The 18,769-nt window shown below is 40.1% G+C and overlaps 1 protein-coding gene and 1 long non-coding RNA gene across 2 annotated transcripts in view; one reads left to right on the forward strand and one right to left on the reverse strand.

The window, feature by feature from the left end:
* The first annotated feature begins 420 nt into the window (after positions 1-420).
* The window catches only part of RPS16 (ribosomal protein S16), a 30,235-nt gene continuing 11,886 nt past the window's right edge, over positions 421-18,769 (forward strand). Inside the window, exon 1 of the mRNA XM_066183308.1 lies at positions 421-492. The gene's annotated coding sequence lies outside the window, so the exon portion shown is untranslated. The remainder of the gene's footprint in view (positions 493-18,769) is intronic.
* Positions 16,151-16,977, reverse strand: LOC136289467 (uncharacterized). The gene is made up of 2 exons (XR_010720802.1): positions 16,778-16,977; positions 16,151-16,645 (listed from the first exon to the last, which is right to left on the reverse strand). It is a non-coding gene; the product is annotated as an uncharacterized lncRNA (long non-coding RNA).

Genomic DNA, 18,769 nt, shown 5'->3' on the forward strand with positions numbered 1-18,769 from the left:
ACCGAGAAAGGCTTCTCCCAAGTAATATATGACTTCTTCAAAGGAACAGAGCACTTGGGGAGAAAAATGTTAATGTGAGATGAGCCAATGTCTCACCCGAAAGATTTATAGGCCTACACTTCCTTAGACCCCACTTTCGGGATGGAAATACCTCTGAAGGACTTCACTTTTCTTAGTTTCAGAGCAGAGACCTTCTTTATAACAAGGCAATGCCTCTGTTTTGTGCGTTTGTGAGCTCCTTTTGCCAAGCTCGTCTGGTGAAGAAACAAATGGACACTGGAAACATTCCTGTGGACTGCCCTGCTTCATGTACCGCAAGCTGCACATCAGCGCAAGAGGAGTCCCTGCTTCTAAAATTGAACTCTCTTTCTTAACAACCTCATTTACCAAGACACTGAGCTGGCAAATCAGATGCACACGACTTGCCTGGCTGTGCTGCGTCCAAGCTCTGCCTTCCTGCAACATAAGCTCTCCTCTTGAAGTTCACTGCAGGTAATTTCATCTCTAAATGCTTGAGAGGTCTGGTTATCTACTTTTTTTGTTGTTTATTGCACTTGGGAATCTGGGAAAACTCTTGAAATGATTTGTTTCCGTGCTGCTTTGACAGAACATATCACCAGAAAGACACATGTAATATTCAAAAATATAATGAAATGTCTCCCAATATATTTACAGTCAATTTTAAGACTTTTAGAAATATCTTGGTTTGTCTTTCATTTCATTATTAGCTGGTAACAGATCAATTATTCTATAACCTGCACTCAAAGAGTAATCTGTAAGTATTCACAAATGTAGGCCAATCTTTTTTAGTGTGTTTATATATATATAATAAACAAAACTAAATCTCCTACTTAATTTTGTGTGGTTTAAAATTCTGCACATTAAATATGAAGGGCACTGTCTACAGGTATAATCTAAGGAACTATTTTTCTTAAAAGCAGTGGCTGTGATCTTGGTTCAAAAATAAATGAAATATTTCAAAATATAGACTATCTTTCTGAAGATAGAAAAAATTGGGTGGGACAAATATTTGCTGCATCTTGTATTACTTGTAGGGAGTAGTTGTTTTCCTTGTCTCATTGGAAATGATACAAACATGCATTATTACTTGCTTGTTGGCATACAGGCTAGAAATAAACTAATTATCTATTTAATGTATGCCCTTCCTTCTGGATCTCAGGTTTCAGCCCAGTGAGTTAAAGTCACTATCAGCTTTCAGGCTGAGTTAAATCTCTGCTCCCCAAATGTCAGTAGGAGGTTTGCCATTACTTTAGTTGGGACCAGGATAATACTCCATGAGTATTTTTTAGGGAACATCTGAAATTCTGTGTTAAAAATTCAAATGAGAGAAATCTTAGCTTACAAGGACGTAAGGCATTCATTTCTATCTTTATTTGGTCAATACCCAGAGGCAGTTAAATTAAGACTGGTTACAGCTTTTACTGGCTGCTAAAAATTTAGCACTTCACATCTAGAATAGATTTTGTTTTAACTAAGAGAGAAACAGACTTCAGATATTTAACTTGTGACACAGATGTGATTTATTTTAGACTATGCATCAGTCTAGAGTAGATGGCTTAAGCTGCCAAAATCAAAGGCTGGTTGTCTTAGAAGCCCTTCGGAGTGTACTAGAGAGTTATACATTAGGTTATGGGTCATTGTGCATAAGGTTTTGTGGATGGCACAACATGCAGATGTTTTTCTTCACAAAACAGATGAATACATTAGCCAAGGATACATTAAAAAGCAATGTCTTGCTTCAGTGACCGCTGACCAGAAGTGCTTTTCAGCTGAAGAAATTCAGTTATCTCTTGACAGAAAGAAAATTAGTAACCTCTTTATTCACCCAGCAACCTGCAGCTTACACCAAAAATACGACAGGCTATGCGTACTATGTAATAATTCACACTATTTCACAGGTGCTATGTCCCTTACCATTAGGCTTTCAGCTGGGGCAAAAAGAAAATAATACAAGCTCACTATGTAAAAATACATTCTTGCTATTTCTACATAAACTTTTCAGCACAAAAGCAAGTTTAGGCCATCCAAGTCGTGAAGGGAGTGCCCAGTGTGGCACCCAGACTGTGCAAAATTGGCACTAGGCCAACTTTATTTTCTCCTGGTTGTGGAACCCTGTGGGGGCTGGTGTACAGCAAAGAGTTTTTAAAGGTTAGTGTAGATGCCAGCAGACTCAAAAGGGCTATTTTAGTAGCCAGGATTATTGAGGCATAAAGGAGCCACAAAGCCCTTGCTCACTGACTGCCTCGTGCCAATAACACACAGCAAGGGAGTGACAGAAGATGCTTATAGCATAGGAGGTTTTCACTGTTCTTGGGGAATATCTTTGTGACAAATCCCTCTGGCATCCTGGACTTATGCAGGTCTGCCCTGGCTTACCGGTGCAGTGGTTTTACAGTTTCAGGGAGACAACTGAAGTGTTTAAAATTACGTTTTAAAGACATGATGCTGACAAACTAAATTCTAAGTCTAAGCAGGGCCCTTCCAAGTGGCAAATCTCCAGGGCTAGACAGTTACAGCATTAACTTCTATAAATCTTTTCAGGAACTTCTTGGGCTTCAAATACTTCCAACATTTTGTCATTCCCATTAAACAGGGAAAACTGCAGAATCCTTTTTTGGAGGCCAGAATAATTATATTCTCAGAAAATAATAATAATTTCGAAAAGAAAAGTTGGAAAATACCTCTATGTGTTGGAAAGCAGACCATATGACAGAATTAATTAATATAAATAAAAATAATAAATACAGGCAAAAATGTAATACAATGACTTTCTTAGATGTAGTCCTGGAAACTGATGTTGATACAAAAAAGGAGCAACTAGAACTTTTAAAAGATTTGTTTAGGACTCTTCTTTGCAGCCAGGGAATAGCATAATGTCAGCTGTAAAATCTCTGCCAAGCTGTATACATGTCTCACTGTAAAGTGTGCATTTCTTTATTTGCATGTCCCAAACAAAACCAACCAGAGCAAATGTTTTTGTTGCTGTACATGGAGTGCTTTTTCCTCCATCATTTTTGCTTGCCACTTCTATTCCTGTTAATTCACATTCTCGGATATTTGGGACGAAAAGATGGAGAAACAAGTGTCAAAGAAGTCCCTTCAGCAATAATACTGATCACATTATTGCAGCTAGAAACTCACAAGACAACGTGAGCAGTGTGCTCATGCAGCTGGATACTTCCATGAATAGTTCAAATAAAGTATCAGTTGTTTAAAACGAACACTCTCCACTGAACCAACACTTTAGAATAAAGCCCCCAATGAAGGCATACTTTCCTTTTCTTTTTATGTTCTGACTAAAGTTATTGAGATAAAACTTGGTGTCCACCCTCATATCTTTGCGTAAAACAGAACAAAGAAGTCTGACAGAACCCGTGATAATGTTATATGGGTTCAGAGAAAGAAGAGACTCAAACCAATGAAGATTCAAAAAGAAAATGAAAGGAAATATCAGTCTGGAAAGCTGAATAAATGAGACATATTGTGTTTGGACCTGGTTGGACCCTGTTTCAGGCTTTCAGAATACCCTCACTTGGCAAGGCACTACACTGCCTATCACTATTTTTTAAGCTTTTGCATGACATTGGTGTTCACACATTTCTTAAATGAAACAATTCATCTGACACAGTCCTCTCTGTTTGCTATATGGATAAAAGAAAACAGATTTAGTGCCATTTATACAACAGAAATTGAATACTCATACAAATGTGCTACTGGACTTATACTGAGCTTTCAGAAAGTCACAAAAAGAGGAGATCCAAAAGACTACTGGATGCAAGAGACTTTTTCTAAAACATGAATTGTTGAAAGTTCATAATTTCAGCTTGAGGAACATCTTTTGAATCCTGTGTTTTCCAAGAAGAAGAATTTAAATGTTAAAATATAGTAGTCAGATCTTGAGCTAGAAACAACTTGGGACAGGGCTCAGCTGAGGCATAAGAAAATATTTTTTATATAAATTTGCAGAAATTTTAAAGGCTTGGTGCACGGCAAAGCTGAGGTTGCTGGAAAAATGCACATCTCACAAAAGCATAGAGGGGAAATATGCTTCTGGAGATGGATTAATGAGTAAAATTGAGACAAAGACCTCTCACTGAACATGCCACTGGATGGTTGATAGAGAGTGAGACAGTGGGGTCTGGATGGATCCTGGTAGGGCCTGATCATTAGGCCATACTGTCCTACTCTTGTACACACACAAGTTAGTCAAAACAGGCTCAGACTTGCAGGCTAGAAGTGTGCAGTCTCCAGGGGTTCATCTACAGGAAAGATGGGTGTGCACGGGTGGCACCACAGGTGCTGCTGACGAGGTCCCAGCTGCCACTGGAGCAAGGACTGCCCACCCTCAGCGTGGCTCAGCCGGTTTGTCACACGGTCATTTTTCTGTATGTTCACATGCTGTCTATGCAGGGAGGTGTGTCAGGGAAGGAATATTCTGCTGTGTCAAGGAGAGCTGCTGCTGGCCATGCTGGGATTGCTTTGTCCTTTTCCTGCACCCCTGGCATCGGGCAGTGCAGGGTCTGGAAACCAGCCTGGGCAGAGGGGTGAGCTCAGCCACACCTATGCCCAGCGTGAGTGGCAAACCTCCAGCCTCCTGGACCAGAACAGGACTTTGTAATGTATTCCAGTGGCTTTCAGAAAGTGAAGGCATCTCACACCAGCAAATAGATAAAAGGTTATTTATCAAAGTAGATTTATATAGTTATATAAAATATTTATGCATTTATAAGCTTAATATAAATCTATTTTTTAAAATAAAGTTTTTAATCCTAGGTAATTGCATCCAAATTCAATTTAAAAACTTATATAAGTTATTTAAAATAACATCCTTGAATATGTATGATTAATATCTCATTTTTAAATTATGATCTAAATTTGTAAATCCAGGAGTAATGGGATATGGCAATTGGCATCCCAAAGCCATAACTGAGTAATGACTTAGTTGTGATTTTGAAAGAAATCTGTTCCTAAAAATACTGACCACATTTTCATGTACATCTAGTAGGCTTAACAGAAGAAAAAATAAAAAGGCATCAGTGACAGGAGCCTGAAGTTGAGTCTGGGAAGAAAGGTTCTTCACCCAGAGGGTGGTTGGGCACGGGAACAGACTCCCCAGAGAAGTAGTGACAGCCTGACTGAGTTCAAGAAGAGTTTGGACACCACTCTCAGGCACACGGTGTGACTCTTTTGGATGGTCCTGTGCAGGGTCAGGAGTTGGACTCAATGATTCTTGTGGTTCTCTTCCAACTCAGCTTATTCTGTGATTATAAACTATTTTTATAATGATCAGTATTTGCAAAAATGCCGTGCTTGAAGACTGCGTAAGGTTTTATATATGTTCTAGCACTTCCATAAGCCTCAGTGGCCACAGGAACAGCTTAGACAAGCTAAGTATTTTTCTAGCATCAGTACTTCACCATCTGTTTCCTCCTGCAAACATCATTCTCAGCAGGAGCCAAGCAGGGTATGTAGCAAGCAGAGAGAAATGGCAGAACTATAAAGTAGGGACACAGTATAAGAAAATGTCTACTTATAGGGTGGGCTGTCACCAAGGGAAGCAAGTTTTGGGTTTCAGTGTAAGGAAAACATCTACTTATAGGGTGGACTGTCACCAAGGGAAGTTTTTTTTTGTGTTTTAGTGTAATAAAACAAAATAATTGTACCACACTGAATCTTCCCTGCAGTTTTAACACCAGATGCTAAAATAAGAGGTACCTGATAAAGTTTTTAAGTTAGATACAATTCTTGACAAAAAATCAGATTGGACAAAATTGTGATTAAATATAACACAGCACTGCAGATTCAGGAATTCTTTTCAAGATCAGTAAACTAAAGAAGAAATAAGTCATGCCATCTCCAGTTTCTATGGCTACTGAAAACCAAGCTTAGAAACTGAATGATGCATATGTCTAACTTGGCAAATGAATTAAAGGCTAAATATCAGTGTAACAGTGTAATTCTGAATATTATTCTAGCTTCCTGTATTTGAGTTTCCTTTACATGAGCTTGAGATGAGATAGAACATAATTACTTGTTAATTGCTTTTCAGAGAACAGACTGCAAGAAGAGATGTACAGCACCAGGAAAAGTTAACAGGCATGAGAATATGGGCTTATATTCAAGATGAACCTTCCACAGCATAATAATACATTTATAATCAGCTACTGAGGTTCTACCCAGTTACCCAAACAACACTTCACATGAATTAAAGGTCCTGCATTTCTCTACCTGTCACTTGAAAACAGTAGGTCTCCCATGGATTTTGAGTTATCAGCTTTGATGGGTGGGTTAGATACTCCAGAGCTTCTCAAATAGCTTCAGGCTCCCAAATTAGGCAACTAAAGTGTTCTTTCTGCGATTGAAATAGCCTTCAGGCTACTAGAACAACAGCTAAACAAATTCTGCATTTATGCTCAGGCAGCAGATAGTGAACTAAAGGAATTATGCTAGGACATGCAGATTGCATCAAGGATTTAGTAGGCAATGAATAGAAAAAATTTTCTGGGAAGGAAACACAAGAAAAGTATTTTGGGAAATGATGCACTGAACACAAAAAAAAGAGACATGGGTTTTGTGTTCTGATAAGATCGAGACAAGTGATGTAACCTGCTTGCCTCTTGATGTATCAGATCATACTGGTACAGCTTACATGCACTGGAATGATTACCTGGCACATGATACTGGAAATGATTCAGTATTTAAGTAATGTAGCAGGCAAAGCTCCTTTTTCCTCATGGGCCCTGCACCTCGGCTCTCTGAGTATTCTTTTGTACATAGGCTTTGTTCTTTTAAAGTGCTATGCAAGCCATACTGAGACTTCATTAAACATGTGCAATTTTTAGTTCATAGAAGCATATGCAATTTCTGGACCCCTCAAAAAAGCATCCCAATATATAATTAACTGCTTAAAAATTAAGGCAATTTGATCTCATCTGGTTTGGCCCTGCTCTTTGCTGCTCTTATCCCTAAAAGGCTGCCACCCACTATTTGCTGCACAGAGGTGTTCCCCCTGCTCAGCTCCATCTTTTGGTTCCCACATGTTTTGCCTGGAAGAACCTCATTCCTACTGGCCTTGTCCCTCTACCAGCCCTGGAAGGGCAACTACACCAGTACCACAGCTGCACATGGGGGTTTCTTCCAGTTCCATTCTGTTTTCTCATGGATAGTATATTTCTCTTTTTAGTAAGTTTCCAAGTTTCTCTTTTTTCTCTCTTAGTAAACAAAGATGGAGGTAGCCACATTTTCTCACTTATTCTCTCTCCCTCTCTTTGAGCTGTTTATTCATCATGCCGGAGAAACTTTGAGAAGCACATAGACTGGCACATTAATTTTCTTTTGGGATTCAAATTTACCTAAATGAGAAGGTCTGTCTGTATTAAACAACTTTTAAAAACACTTGAAGAAGTTAGTAAAATGCTAACCGTTTTGAGTTCTCTTGAGGGCAGGAGGATCTAGAAAAGGCACATTTTGAGCGGCAACCATCTGGATCAGGAAAGACTGCCAGTCAAAAATCACATGAAAGGAGCGTGGTAAGGAAGCAAGAGAAGTCCTTTCAGAACAGCTAAAGAAATATAAATACCCTTGATCCTTCCAGCTTGTTCTTCTTACTCAGCTGCAGACTCAGAGAACTTGGGAAGCAGCTGAACTGGTACTAGTGGCTTCTTCCCTGCCTCAGGGGTAACAGAAAACTGAGATTGCAGTGGTTCTCCTAGAGTCGCCACTGCAGTCACCTTTGCTAAACAAGAACAGCATTTGATGAGGGATCGGTACTTTTCCATTAAAAATCACAAACAAATCACAGTTCTGCCTTTACTGTCACAGCAATTGGCTGTGACAGAGCTTTCCAGCAATGAAGAGTCTTGTTTGGGTATTTTCATTGGCTATACAAAGTTAAAAGTGGAAAGAGAGTTTTAACTAGGACACAGCCAGCCAATCTGGCAGTGGATATTTTTCTAAGGATTTTTGTCCATATGAGTTCTGAGCACAAATGCCAAATGACATTCAGAAGAAAAAAGATTAAGCTGATAAAACTGTGCAGCAGGGTTTTTCCTACTATTTTGGCTGCCTGTGGTACACAAATTACGCTATACTTTTTTGCTTGATTAAAAGGAAAGGAAGTAAAAGTAAGTACTAACCTTCCTTTTTAATTAAACTGATTAAAAAGGATCATCTGCATATTTGTCATCATATTTCACTAGCCAAATGGGTTCTCAGACAGAGTTGTGCTGCAAGATATGATATCTCTAATGAGGTAGCAACATTTTTGTAGGTATCTGCTCAGTTTATCAGGAGCCCTCATTGTTAATAGTCTCCTCTGCCCAAGCAGCTGTGCCTGTGATATTAGAACACCATGTTCCCTCCAGTACAGTGTGTGGGGAGTTATTTCATGTCCAACCAGAGATAAAATGTAAGCTACTCAAAAGGAACTTCCAAATCACCCTGTAAAAGGAAACTGCAGAGAGACAAGCTGCTGGTAAGAAGAGAGATGAAAGAGTTATGTTAAGCACTTACTGACCATATTTCTCTTTCACCAAGCAACATTATGCAACCTGTCAGGTGCAGAATACTTGCAATTTCTAAGAGCAGAACAAGCATTGCAGATATGTGCAGAGCAAATATCTTTATTGAAATGACATGCTAGAAAAACAAAGTCATTTTGCATGGAAGTCAGGATGTAGAGGGAACAGGTGGCAGATACAGGTATTTTGGAAAGGAGCATGCAAGAGAACAGATTTAATCTGCATTGTTACAGGGGTCAGTGGATATTTCCCTTCCTTATTTACACATATTTACTGAAAAGAGAGTGAGATCACATGGTAATATATTTTTAATCTTAAGTATTCCTGCAGGCAGGGCTGTGAGGAGCTGGAGATGAGCTGCAGTGTCACCAGAGCAGGATTTGGTAGTCCCAGGGGGTTGAAATGGCATTCTGGCTTCTGGACAGCACAGGGGGAGCCCTGGGAAGGGGTCAGGGACCCCTAAAAGAAAGAAATGGTTTGCAATGGGTGCCAAACTTTCAGCTGGCTACATTTAAACGAGGTAATCCTCCATAGTAGGTCTAGGCTTATTGTGTCCAAAGGATGAAATTCATTGGGAGACATTCTGACTAGCTGATTTGGGAATCTCAAACTTTCTTAAGTGCTTGTGTTTTCTTTACCCTAGTCTTCTGTCGCTTGGGTGATTTGTGACAGGCATCTGGTAGCAGATGTCCTCTGCAGAGAGTTCTCCAGCAAAAAGGCATTAAGCACAGCCTTTTCAGCATCATCTGTTTAGATCTTTCCTCCCCTCAACGCAGCAGACCAAAGTTTTCTCAGCCTACCTCCTACCATTAGTGCAATTACAGAAGGATTTCCTTTTACTCCTCACAGGCACAGCCTTTCTGCTGCTCCCTCCCTAGCTTTTCTCTGTTGCTGTTGCAGCCGTGCTGGGGTTTTTAGTGTTCTCCTGAACCCAGGTGAGTAACAGAGCCTTCCACAGCAGTGGCTTGCACTCCCATCCTCTGGTCTCCCAACTTACTTGTTTTCCTCTGACTTTACCTATCACCCTTTGAGGCTGGTGAAATCTGCTTATTTTGAGTATCTACAGCCTCACACTCTTTCTCTTTAGAGAAAATAAGGAACTCCAAAACTTCAGAAATAGCTCAGGCTGTCCTCATCATGATCTCTAAAGTTGTTGAATAGTTAATCCTCGTGTATTATTTTCTCAAGTAGTTAAGACTTCATTACCACTCCTGTGCTTTGAATGCAGAAATGTAAACGCATTCAGAAATAAAAAACCTTTCACATCTCTTGTTTTTTTGTGCTGAAACTGTTCCTCACTGATATATTAGCATATGAAGAGGTCAGAAAAACATTCTTTTATTTTTAAAAAATATAAGTCACCTCTGATACACTATACTCAGACAAAAATAAACACAACTCTCAGGTCTTGCAGTGTAATTGAGCAATCTGTTGGAAAAGTGAAAACTGCAGACAGCTTTTAAAGAAGTTGTTTGTGGTTTCATTTTGATTCTCTCCAAAACTGCAGAATAAGTTAATACTGAAGGATCTCATCCATATTGCAATGTAACCAAGAGAGAATTTCTTGTACTCCTTGGTGGATTTTAGCTACAGCTGCAAGTATGGAGCAAAATGAGATCTTCAGTGTTTAATGTGAAATCTCAATAACCAGAACTGGGAGGAATATTTTTAATTGTTTATAACCATAATGTTATTATGCTTAAGATCCCCATGTCTTATTTTATTGGTTTTATAAGAAGCAGAAAGTGTTCTTAAAAACCCTCGCTATTAATGATCACGTGCAGGGATCTTGCAAAATGCAGACTAGTTAAATATTCCTTTAAACCCCAAATAAGAGTGTTTTATAACATCAGCCTTATTTAGCTTCACTGTCTTTTTGAGTAATCCATACTGCTTTAAAAGGTTAACGATCAAATAAAAAATTATGGGTCACTAAATACTGAACTATTGGTGTAAACAAACCTGTACAAGCATAGTTCAGATCTAGGGAAAGTTGAAATACAATCCAGGAAGCAGTGGACTAGTATGTCTAATATATTTTTCTCTCTTCATGGGCAAACCACAAAAAGATATTTAGAAGAGAAGACAAAGTAGTAGTTTTATCTCCTGCTCTTCATTTTCTTGGCTGAAAAAGAATTACAATCCAAATATGGACTGACATCTCCAGAACTGAACAAAATTTGGGTGAATACTTTTAAGTGCAAAAGCACACTTTTCATAATGACTAATTGGATAAAAATGAAACTACACCAGTATTTTTATGAAAGGAAGATACGTGACATCACAACACTGAGTGGAAGCAAGAGTTATTTCTAATACACCAGAAACTGCTTGCATCTGTGGATGTGCAGTGGCAGGATGTGCAGTAAATATTTTCAGATTTTTGCTTGTTTATTTTTGGGAGCACTTTGCAGATGAAACTTGTACCATTCTCAGCAAAGATAAGGTAGACTGTGGTCCTGGGATGCTGTACAAAAATCGTTCTTCCATTGTTGGAAAGAGACAGAGCGTTTTTAAAAGGCAAAGTGACAGGTTGATAAGGGTTTTGTTTAGAAATGGCAGAGCGATGAAGCATGTCAGAGAGGTGTGCTTATTTCAACAGGTCTTGATTTAAAGCAGAGGGAAGCTGGGGGCTGAGCAGCCCGGCACCTATTCCTGTGGGACACGACAGTGCCGTGTGTTGGCATTCCAGCTCCTGTTCCCGGACAAAAGGAGCTTTCACTTAAACTGAGAGGTATCGAGTAACGAGCCCCCGCACAGCACAACAAACCCAACACAACTGTCTCAGCAAGGCTCTGTTAAAGCATGGGAAATTTGCCATGGCCCCATGATTTTTCATTTTAACTGGAATAAAAAAGATTCCATCAACATTTACAGAGCAGAGCAGCAAGAAATCTATGTTTTTCTTTAGCAGCTTCTATTGTGCAGGAAATACAAAGACCTAAGGTAGGAACAAAACCCCTTTTCAGTGTAAACAGGTATCTAATCTGCAGAAGAAGATAAAACATAGAATCGAGATCTTTCAGATAATAAAATATACTGAAGAAGCAAAATCATGCCTTTTCTACACCCCTAATATGGCTACAGCCAGTTTTCCTTACCTCTTATGACGTTCTCTGCTAGTGTTACAGCAACTTCTCCCTGCTTCCTGGCATATTTGAACAAGGGTTTTCAGAGAGTCACTCTTTGACCTTCCCAGGTGCTGCTCATTTAGAGTTTCATTTTATAGGCAGTAAGTCCAGTAGGGGTCAATGATGATCACAAGCACTAAAAAACAGAATGCACCTTAGTATACCTTGTTATAGACCTGGAATTTTCACTATGTTAAACTAAGCATTTAAATATTATGCCTCAAAGGTGGTATAAAAGGCCATAATAAATAATTTTAAAGTTATAATTTTTATTAATACATATCTTAGCCTACCAGCTATGTTTTCCAATGTCTCAAAGCCTTTGTGAAAATGACACATCATTAAGCAGAGGAGCACAAGACTCAGAGCAGGTTAACTTAGTGCAAATAGGTTTTTGCTGCCAGAAAGACTATTAATTTTCTATTAGACTATTGTTTCCTAAACTGAAGGTCACTATTCCATTCTCTGAATGCATACTCATTTCAGAGCAGGCAGTGTAAAATTTGGGACGTGGATATCAGTGTGCATTACAAACCTATGTCTAGAAGACAGGTGTCCACTTTAGGACAGAGAGAGATGCATGTATCGCTAAAGGTAATCTAAAAAATACCTAGCAGATATTCAGCTAGAAATGCCTGCAATGATCAAAAGCCAAATTACATAAAAATGTATGACTGTCCCACCACAATCCAAGCGTGAATACTGTAAGCAGTGGTAGAATGTCCTTGAAGTAATTAACAGATACTGGCCAGCTCCTGTGTGGTAACACCTTATGGATCAAATTTTTCACATTTGAAAGATGCATGAAGAAGATATGCTGGGGACCTACAAAAAAACCTTGGTTGGGATCAAAAGGGTGAATAAAATTATTTCTTGCAATAACGGTGATGAATTAAATGAAATTAGTAGAGAGCAAACTGAAAAATAGATTTATTCTTTTTTATTTTTAATGCAGAATTAACTGAACTGCAGACTTTGGACTTAAAAGTTCAAAAGAGCTAAGAAAAATAGGTGAGATAAAATCATGGAGTTTAAGTCCAATGCTGGCTATTAAACAGGATGATCCAAGTGCAATTTATATGGGAAGAAGAGTTAATTGCCTCTTTTTTTTTTTGTTTTGTTTTTTGTTTCCTATTGTTGGAAGTAGCATTCTGAGATGTTTCATAAACTATACATGAGTTGAAAACAAGAAGTTAAAGATACTGATTGCAACCACTACAGAAAGAGCACATTTGTATTTTCAGTACAGTTAAGAGCACTGATACCACGCAGCTGATGACCTGTTTTGAGAAACGAACCATACCTGTTTTGTCATCCCATGCCCTTCCCTGTTGCAGCAAAAGAAAGAGTAAGTTCTAATTCTCAAAGCTGAACTTGTTGCCTAGTCCACATTAATAGTGAAAAACATAATCAAGACTAATTCGATGAAAAAAATTGAAACAAATGGCTTTTGATTAAATAATGTTATGCAGAAACATACAAACTAATTAAAACACTATTTCCTAGAGTTGCATTCCTCTCAGGTCCTGGTAGAGATTGAATCTGAGTGTGCAATGTATCATATTTAAATTCACTTCTGTTAATAATTTCATCAAAAATACACAGACACTGGTAAATAGTAGGCTAAAGGGTAGGACACTGACAGTGGCTGTCATGGGTTTGCTAAGTAGGAAAGCAGGAAATCGCCAGACCTCCCCCTTTTCACATTTCTCCCATGCACAAGGGACAGAGAAGAGGTATCTTTTTCCCATGGAAAAAAACCCAGCCAAACAACTCAAATTTTAAACTACCTCCTACACTTTCCTGAGTTGCATGCTGACCAGCTCTTGGCTCCTCACAGTTACCCACTGTCAGCTCCGAAATCTGTAGTACATTAAGAAAGTACAAGTTCAGGACAGCCCAAAGTAAAGTGAATAAAAATTATGACAAATATCGCAGAGAATATAATTCCCTTTTTATTCAGTGCTTTGGCAGAGTTTCCATTCTGAAATGCCAGAAGAACAGAGAAAAAACCTGAGAAATCACGGAGAACTCATGTCAAAATACAGTGCACCTTGATTTGAGTCTATATGATCTTCTCTTCAAAAAGCAACTCTGCAAACAGCAGGCAAGTACAAAATGTGGTTTGAGAAAAAAACCCGAATAAAAGTAAGAATATATCACATCAGTCAATCTCTATTTCAGGAAATGATGCAAGCAAAGTCCGCAGCAAAATGGGCCTCCCAGAAATACTCTGCCACCCACAGCATTGTGTAACCTTCCTCTGGTGTGAAACACTCTGGGCTTAGCTCCTGCTAGCAGCAGTTAGCTGCACCCCATGCAACCTTGCTCAAAGTTAAAGAAATAACAAACAAATGCTGTTATTTCCCTCCCTCTGCAAAAGTGTGTCTGATTAAAGTTCTGTTACAAAGCCTTACGACAGCAGAAACAAGTCCTGCAGTTTCTGATAGGAAAACTGCCTGCTCCACATCCCACCAGAGGGAACAGAAGGGCCGGGTTGCTTGAGAGCTGTTCACGTTTTGGACCTTGCCTCTTTTTGGAGATTTTGACCTTCAACTTTATTGTCTGGGATTTTTTCCCATTTGTCTCATTTTCTCTCCCATTAGCCAGCTTCCTTTGTTTCTTTCTACTCACAGTTTCCAAAACTGAACAAACAATGAAAATACATGGTCAGGTAACAAAACTCAACACCTGACAATAACATTTAGGCAAAACTCAGGCAACAATTACAGCTGACAAATGACTATACCACATAATTTTAAATTTGGTTGCCACTGTAGTAAGTCTTGCATATAGGATATTCCACTGCATTACCTCAAACCCGATACTTTCTAAGCATATCTACATGAACCATTTCCTGGCAGGGTAACAGCTGCCTTAAAACTATTGACTAAGCAGAATAGGACTAGAAGAGAGCACATTATTTGACACTATTTATCCTGCTCTCAGGATATTTGGTTGGATTTTTTTTTCTCCCCTATTCCTTTGAGACCACATCTTCCCACTGCTGCTGCAGCAACAGTTCATCTGCTATTGCTTTCTTGCTTTCTGAGCGAGGCTGCTGGCAGGAAGCCACAATTGCTCCTTGTGTTTATCTCTCCCCATCTTGCAGCCCTGACAGAGTGAGTCTATTTGGATAGCAAGAAGCTGTGGTAACTAAGCAGCCACAAAATTTAAAAGGGACATTTCCAGCTACTTGTGCTCCTAAGAGTAAGTGCAAAGCAAGTCTTATTATAATGGAACAAGTATATTTTTTAATGTGAATGGAATGAGAAAAACAAATAGCAGGTTTGTGTGGGTGCTTTACTTACATTATCTTAAACTAAATCTTCCTGCTTAAGAATAAAAGGCTCTTCATCCTAGAGATGGTTTTTGCTGACAAACATATTAGGAATAACATCATATTCGTTACAATCTCTATGTATTTCATCTCGAGCCTTTCTGTGAGAAGTTCAGAACCATGCACAGCCCACGTTCCTTCTTTCTCTAGAATGTAGTTCCCATTTCCTGAAGGAATCAAACAGCCAGTCCCACTTAACACTTTCCTGGATTATTTAACACCCTGCCTCTGGAAGAACTGGTTAAACCAAACACAGAAAACATTTGAAGGGGTAGGTCTAAAATGCAAGCTTCAAATCCAGACCTCAGCTTTCCCAAAGGAGGTAGTGCTCAGATCTAGGACTTTGGTTCAAGGTCAGCCAGCAAGTCAGGAGTAGACTCAGAGCACATACTGGAATCAGCAGTGCTCCCAGTCCTGCCTCTGTACTTGGAGTACTTCTGTTGGTTATGTATAGAAAAAAATGCCTGCAACTCTCTCCAAGAAAGATTAACAGAATGGTGATGAGACTGCTAGCAGTAGTTACTCTTCTAGATGGGTCACTAGAATTAAATACAAAATTTTTCATCAGTGGTATTCCTGCAAAGTAAGGTTTGATCCGATAAACACCATCACAGATCTTCAGGTCTTCTAGTCACACACAGTCCAAGGGTTTGATGAGATCAGGGGGCAATTTTTACATCTCAAGCACCATTATCTTAAGTGGACTTCCATTATAGACAATGAAAAGCACATTTAAAAGAAGGGGCTATGTCTGCATTTTTGCAAAGGTAAACTCTGCCTAATCTCTGCACACGCCTGTCCTCTTGACACCCTGCAGCCAGCGCAGCCCCGCTGGACCAGACGTGATACTCAGTGCCTTTGCATGGGGTGAGGTCTGGTTTGAGGAGGTTTGTGCTTCCTTAGTTTTTCCAAATGATGGGCAAGATTTCCCAGTGCACTCTGTCTGCCTTTTACTGCTTCAGGGATGCACAGTGGTCATAAAGTTTAATTGCTCAATTAAGCAGGCTTTACAGTTGCTCTGTGTTGTTGGAGTGCCAAAAAGCAGATTGAGCAAACTAGTGAAGCTGGATCATTACTGTGTCGAAACCAAGACACACATATTTGTGTGTGTGTGAGAGAAAAACATTCAATACGTGGGCTAAAGTGTCCTAAATACAGAAGTGGGTATAGATTGTACAGGAAGGCACATGTTTCAGTGCTGTGGAGCGAGATACATGCAAGAACCCTAATCCACCCCGATCTCTTTACAGGATGGCAGAGGGAGCCCCCAGTGTGCAAGTCATGCTGGCACAGCTGGGGTTCTGTCAGGGCTGCAAGATGGAGGGGAAATACAGCAGCTGAGGCTTCCTTCCACACCCCCAGGGCAGCAGAAATAACCTTCTGTGAATGAAGCACAGGAAAAGGGAAAAAAAAAAGCATATAAGCGTCCATGACAAGTCCCCAAAACTCTCACGGGAGGGGAATTCAGTGAAGGTGGCTGTAGGTGTGGGCTCAGACCAGCTCTGCTTCTCATCGTCTCTTTGTGCTTTACCAGCTCTCTCTTGCAGCCCCACAGCTTTTCGACCCACCCACCATAGGCGGGTTCCTGTTTCTTTTCAAGCCTCTTGGTTGTGGTTGACGCCGGATGCATGTGCCTAAGGAGAGGACAGCAAACACTTTAGGGTAGTGGAGGCCTCTAGAGACAATTTCTCTACAAAAAAATTCTTCGGTTATCTTAATGCCAGCAGGCATCTTGGTAAAAGTGGTTTCATGCGCAAGAAAGATACCTGCCTACTTCCAGGGTAATAATTTTTTTTTTCAGTAACAAAGTAGTTTGCTGACAATATTGACTAGTTATGGAGGCCTGTGGGCCTGCTAGGGGACTTCCTGGGGCTATGCCTTGGAAGAACGTCCCCTAGACTTTAACCTCTCCTATGGACTCCCTGTTTAACTGGCATGCTGTCAGTCAACCCCAGTGCCACACCCCCCTGCTGGCCCGTTGGCCATTACACCCCTGGTTGACCATATATAGTCAGGTTTCTAGCAGTTTCTTTGTTCTTTGTAACCCCATTGGTTTGTACCCCTGTCCATTTACGCTTCTGTTTCCCTATTGGTCACTGTACTCCTTTTCTCCACCCATACCTCTCAGTGATTGGTTGCTACTGTTGGCTCCGCCCCCTTCTACCCATATATAAGCCTGGACCCTCCAACCATCTTTGCCTTTGCCCCTGGTCTCCTTCAGCGTGTAGGGAAAATAAAACTACTGCTGGATTGCCATACAAAGGCCCTTCCTGCCTCTGTCACTTGGAGAGTGATCAGCAGTGTGAGTGTGGTGGTGTTTTCTGTTCACGTGGTGGGGTGCCCTCCTCTTGCAGATGCGTCAGGAAGGTTGTGGCAGTTTAACACCTATCCATGTCGCAACAACTATTGGCTAGAGCAGTGCTCCTCAAACTCCCAGCTACGCTACCAGAGGAGCCATGGAACAGTTCAAAAGGGCTGTAGCTCACAAAGAGTTAATCAATCCAATTGATACTTTTATATTAAACTGCCAACAGTTCAAGCCAGTAAGTATTCCTTTTGGAAAGTGGGTATTGTGCAGGCCTTGCAGGATTTTCAGAAACAGACAAATCAAAAAGCAAGCCATGCTTGGAGAACCACTATAATATAAAATTGTGAAATGGACAACACCAGCCCCCAGCTCACACGCCATATGAGAAGCATTGTTTTTGAGATCCATGTTGAAGTTTATAGCAATATTTTTTCAAACATTATTTTTGAGTCCATGACAGTAATACAAATCAGCTGATTTCCGGTAGTTCTTAAGTACAGGTAAGTAGTGGCAAATTTCAGTTAATGCAAACACACTTCACTGTAGCTTGTCCACTATATTTGAGGTACAGGTCTTGCTTGGTGGTGATGGAAAAGCTATGGGAACATTAGCATTCACGCCCCGGCATTAATGCCAACCCTGTGTGCTCCCGCTCTCTATACCACAAGGACACTCACAGCTATGTTGGGCTGCGCAAGCCAGCTTCACCCTCCCCATCTCTTGCCACCCACCCACATTTAGATCAGCACTGAGTCTCTTCCAGGCTGCTCATCATAACCCTCTGACAAAACAAAGAGAGGCAAAGGGATAAAGGAGAGAATTAGCAAGGAGGGAAGAGATGGAAGGAATATGTATGTGGAGTGGAAAGCACTTGAATAGATCCCTGGCTATGGTTTTCAGTTGTGTTTGAGGAAGCCTTCATTAAAAAGCATTCTACAGGACTCCAAACAGATGACAGAAGTTGCCAAGGCCCCTTTAAATCTAGATCAGATTAGAACAACTGGAGGTCTGATCAGATGGTTATGCAAGAGTCACATGTGAAATCATCAATTGGTCCTTATAGTGTAGCTTGAGTAAAACCCTCTGCCCAGCCTTTCCTCTGGAGAGTTAATGCAGGAATAGCTGAAAGAAAATGCATTTTGAGATTAATTTTTCACTCTGAGAACAACCCATAAAGTGGTTGTTTCTTTTGGACGTTTGGGAAAGAATAACTGCATACATTCTTCAGAGTAGTGTTACGTTGTTTGGACCAGAGCTACCTATTGAACAGTTGTCACATCATTACTCAGGGACATATGCCAACAAATTTGAATTCCAAACTTGCAGATATTAACAGGAACATGGAGAATTTAGATAAAATGTGCATTTCAAACTCAAAGCAGGCAAGCCTACACTGACATTGCTCTATATAAAGCAAGATTTCTGTTGCTACGGTTTCCAAATGGCCTCA

Source organism: Chamaea fasciata, unplaced genomic scaffold, assembly GCF_029207755.1.
Source record: "Chamaea fasciata isolate MVZ Bird 193981 ecotype frontalis unplaced genomic scaffold, bChaFas1.0.hap1 SCAF_5, whole genome shotgun sequence".
NCBI classification, from domain to species: domain Eukaryota; kingdom Metazoa; phylum Chordata; class Aves; order Passeriformes; family Sylviidae; genus Chamaea; species Chamaea fasciata.